Source organism: Brassica oleracea, chromosome C9, assembly GCF_000695525.1.
Source record: "Brassica oleracea var. oleracea cultivar TO1000 chromosome C9, BOL, whole genome shotgun sequence".
In the NCBI taxonomy this organism is placed as follows: Eukaryota; Viridiplantae; Streptophyta; class Magnoliopsida; order Brassicales; family Brassicaceae; genus Brassica; species Brassica oleracea.
The window spans coordinates 11,634,081-11,638,956 of record NC_027756.1 but is presented as its reverse complement, the minus strand read 5'-3'; the positions used below and the strand labels follow the sequence as shown (position 1 = coordinate 11,638,956).

Sequence of the window (4,876 nt, the reverse complement as noted above, 5' to 3'; positions counted from 1 at the left end):
AATTTGGTGTTTTTTTTTTTTTTTTTTTGTTTTTAAGATGGGGTATTACAATTTAGATGGACGAATAGAAGCATTTGATATGATTCAATTTGTTTGGGTGTTTGGAGCGTATAAGACCGTCGCGTTTCTTGAGTTGCAACGTTCAACTCCATTATGGACCCTGTGTATCCACTTGAATGTTCTCTCCATCTACGACATATTACGGTCTTCAGCTGTGTGGCCTCTTTCTCACATGGACGTAACTGTACCATTAGTAGTCTTTCCTTCTCAGTGGCTACAAATTGAGTTGCAGTGGGGAGTATCTAAGAGGAAAGTTGAGGTTGTGCATAGTCCACGTACGGATTTAGGTTGCATCTTCGTGGCATTAATTTGTTGGGGTGACTTTTCTTGTGAGTCAAGAAACTTGTGGGAGTATTCTAACTCAGACTTTCAACGTGTTTGTGAAGCTGCTACATACTTTCCCGTAGTCAAGCAAATATTTTCAGTGTTGCCGTCATCTCGCACGAAGTTCTCTATGGTTGTGTGGGCTATGACAAGATCAGTGGGTCATAAGCTCATTTGTGGTGTCGGGTTAAATATTTTCAAGTCAACACATCGCCCATTACCTAACAAGAACAATCGAAAAATTTTCTTGGACGACGTAACGAGGTGCACGTTTTACGAGGGATGGGATCTTATTCATTCGGTTGAAGTCTCTTCTGAAAATCTTGCACCTGCGAGGTGAGAAAAACTGCAGTTGTCCTTTTGAAAGATACATGTCAGCAAGGGGTTATTTTTGGATCATAGTCATTGCAGACAAGGTGTTTCACAGGGGATTTGCAATAAACGATGGAGAACTACAGCTAATGCAACAAAAGAAAAGCGTTTGGTGGCCTATCAATGTGGTAGTCGCATGTTCTTTGTGATTAAAGAAGGGAAAATGTTTTCTTTGGTGAGACAATCGTGGAGTTCTTTGGCCTTAGGATCTGTGTATCCGACCGTTCACCTTTTGCCTTCCGTCTCATCCTTACATAAACTACACCTGAGAGTTTTAAAAAGAGAGTTTGACATCGTGCTTCTCATGAATCTTGAGTTCGTCGTGGTTATCCTCGCCGCTAGTAGTGAACAAGTGGACGTTACAGTGGTTCATGTTCAATCTCCTACAGTTCAAGTGGAACCAATCGCTCTTGGGATTGCTCCGAACTTCACAAGAAATAGTGTGCATGCCAAGGAGTGTGAAGGATCTTATGGTAAGCTAAAGACGAGGAAGACGGGACCACTGGAGATTCTTGGGAAGATCACTGCGAACGCATATCGTCTTGCGTTGCCCCTTCATGTACATGCAGCTGACGTTTTTAACGTCGAACGTTTGTTCAAATTTGAGCCAGGTGATGCGTTACTGTCCGGATTCGTGGATGAATCTCTCAAAGGGGGAGGGACATGATGCAGCGTAGCATCCTATTTCTGTTGGGCTTTGGTTTTATTGTTTCCTTTTTATTCTTGTTCTAGATAAACATTAGTATTCTTAATATTTAGAAAGATAATGATTAAAGACTTTAGGATAAAAGATTAGATCCTAATCCTTAATCCTTAAGAACTTAGGTTTTTTCTTATTAGTATAAATAGTGAACTCTTGATTTGTAAGAGTCACAACTTTGATTATTATTTTATAAAAACTTAGAGCTTTGTTTTACAAACGATCACAAGAAGACTTTGATCTTAGGCATTCTCAGACTAAATATGATCATCCTGTTATCGGTTACTAAACGGTACTTCCGCTCCGTTAGAAACGATTGTTGGATAATCGCTCGCTGTTGTTGTTGACTCAATTCGAAGCAGTTGGTGAAGTTAAGCTGTGCATTTGGAGTGTGAAAGTGACAAGAAACACTCTTCAGCGATTCACAGTCGTTTGCAGATAGGAACATAAGCTGAGGAGGGAGCTCAGGCAACGTCGCGAGTTTTCTGCAGCCAGAAAGATTAAGATGTTGAAGACCCTGAAGCGCTTTGATGCAATCCGAAACATTCTCGATCCCGCTGTAGCTTAGGTTTAGATGAGATACGCCTTCGAGGACATTCTTTAAGGTCTTGAGCTTCCCATTGTAGCTTAGCTCAAGAAACCGAAGACGAGTCCAATGCTGAATCGATGCAGGCACTTGTTCAACCAAGGTGTTTGATAGTTTGAGTGATGAGATGTTTGTGGAAAAATCTGGAAACTTCCTCAGCCGTGAGCATCCAGCCATGTTGACAACTTTAAGAGATGACAAATTCATGGTGCTTGGTAAGACTTGCAGCTTAGAGCAAGCAAACATGGCCAACACCTTTAGTTTGTGAAGATTCGAGAAAGAAAATGGAATCTCTACCAAACTCTGGCACCAAGCCAGATCCAATCTCTCGAGTTTTGTAGCGTTTGAAAGATCTGGGAGTTCCTTCAAATGCCATGATTCCATCAGCTCCATCTTCTTCAGATTTGTTAATCGCTGAATGCGAAAAAGAAAAAGAAAAACATAACAGTTGAGTTGAGAAACGTATTGGTACAAATATTCTCAAAGTAAATAGATAGAAACTAACCGGAGTTCCTTCCCAGAGCTTTTCCAGCTGGCTTTCTTGCATATTGAGTTCCACAAGATGTTCTGGATAGAATTTAGGAGGAAGACTCTTGCTTGGGTATGCATCCCAATGTAGTAACCTTAAACGAGGTGGAAATTCCATGTCCTCAGGTATATACTCTATCGTTTTTATCATGCCATCTTTTATGTACATTGAGGAATCGAAGATTCGGCATCCTTTTGAAAGCATTTGCACTTATCATGCCAAATTCATGGTGCTTGGTAAGACTTCGCCAGTCTCAAATGTATCAAATGATATTCCAGACACCGCTCTAGTTCCCTAAAAAAATTTCCAAACAGATGATAAATTGATAATTGTTAGAAAACTACATAAGGTCATAAGGCTTATGAAAGATAATACTCCTACCGTTTCAAAGCGTGTCATTTTAAAAAATGCATTTATGTTTTTATTGATTACACTTAATTAACTAATAATATATGAGATAAATGAAATAATTTATAAAATTAATGTAGTTTGTAATTAATACTAAATTGAAAGTATGTATAAATTGCATCAACATTTTAAAATAACACTCTTTGTTATAATAAGGAAAAATGTCAAAATAACAAACAGAGGGAGTAAAGAAAAGAAACTTTTTTTTTTTTTTTTTTTAAGAAGAAAGAAAAGAAACTTACTTTTCCATATTCAAGGATCTCGCAAATCTCATGGGCATCGATTAAGATTTGACGTTTCCAAGGCTCTTGTCTATGTATCGCCTGTCTACCCACTTGTTGTAGCAACTTGTGCATACTTTACCTTTGGAAGATATATCCTTGAGAGATTTATTGACTAGTGTTTTTAACCCATGTCTTTCATCCACATGAGTGCTAGAAAGCATGGTTTTCACATGATCATTGTCTTTGTAGTTGAAGAAGATTGCAATGTAGAGAAATAAAATTTGATCATTCTCATGTAAGCTATCATAGCCGACTCTTAGTACTCTTTCGATATCTCGAGCAAGACTTGTTTCTAGCCTATGCACTACAACATCCCACTCATCCTCATTTTTCCCACGTAAAGATGAACCCACAACACGGAGACCCAATGGAAGATTACCACATAACTCGACTACCCTTTCAGAAAAATATTTGAAACCATTAGCTGGAGTTCTTTTTCTGAAAACATACCTGGAAAAGATGCCAAGCGCTTCTTCATTAGATGGAAGATTCACATGGTATGTACTTTTGATACCATGCTGCCTCAAGATCTCTTGATCTTCCGTAGTCACAATAATCCCACTACCATGACCAAACCAAGATACATCTCTAGCCAAAGTATCTAACTGCTCTAGATGATCCACATCATCAAGAATGATAAGAACCTTTTGGTTTTGTAACCCTTCGTATACCACATCTGAGTGAAAAATCTTCATTCCATCTTGGTTCAAAATCTTGGAAAGAAGCTGTTCTTGTAAATGCAGTTTTAGACCATGTAGATCACAATCAATTCTCCTATAAATCCCCCTCACATTTTCCATAAAATATCTAAGCGGAAAATTGCTAGAGAGTTGGTTCTATAAAGCCCTCACAATGGTAGTTTTACCAATTCCAGCAGGACCAGAGATTCCAACTATCATAGCTCCATCTTTTTCCAAATGCAACAAAGACTTCAATTTTTCCAAATGAGCTTCAAGTTCCACCATGCCATCAAAATCGTTAGATGGTGTAGCATTTAGTTTGTCTGAAACATCATTTGCAATTTTCTCAATCATATCCGGTTCATTGACCCTAACAAAAGAGAAGAAGATCAGTAAGCAATATACATTAAGTTAGTGTTTCATCTCCTTGATTCTTATCATTGTCAGCATTTAATCTGAGAGTTGATGAAAGATTGATTTAAACAAAATGATGAAGGATATATAGACTGTTACCAAATTTTTATTATTGAAAATCATTAAATGCAATATATATTTTAATCATAATAGATAATTTAGTAGCTTGTAAGGTAATAAAGAAAATATCATTTTGTGTGTTACTAATAAATCCCCAATATATTATTTGTGAAACATTACAACTTCTTTTTGTAGTCACGTGTCATCACTAGGATGATTCTTAGAATTATTAGAGAAATATGTTGGTCCATCTAATTATATTATAAGCTTTTTATTAAACTAACCATAAATTCATTATTAATGTCATTTATTATTTCCTTAAATAAAGATTACGGAATTGCCTAATGTGGCTAAAATATATATGACAATTAAAGATTTTGAATAATAAAGATCTGATAAAAAATAATGTATCTTCTATCAAATTTGTTTAATTTTAAACTATTAAAATAATTTAAAAAA

General features: G+C 36.7%; 1 pseudogene; it reads right to left on the bottom strand.

Annotated features, from left to right (window-relative positions):
• The window catches only part of LOC106314317, a 24,050-nt pseudogene that overhangs the window by 12,089 nt on the left and 7,085 nt on the right, over positions 1 to 4,876 (bottom strand).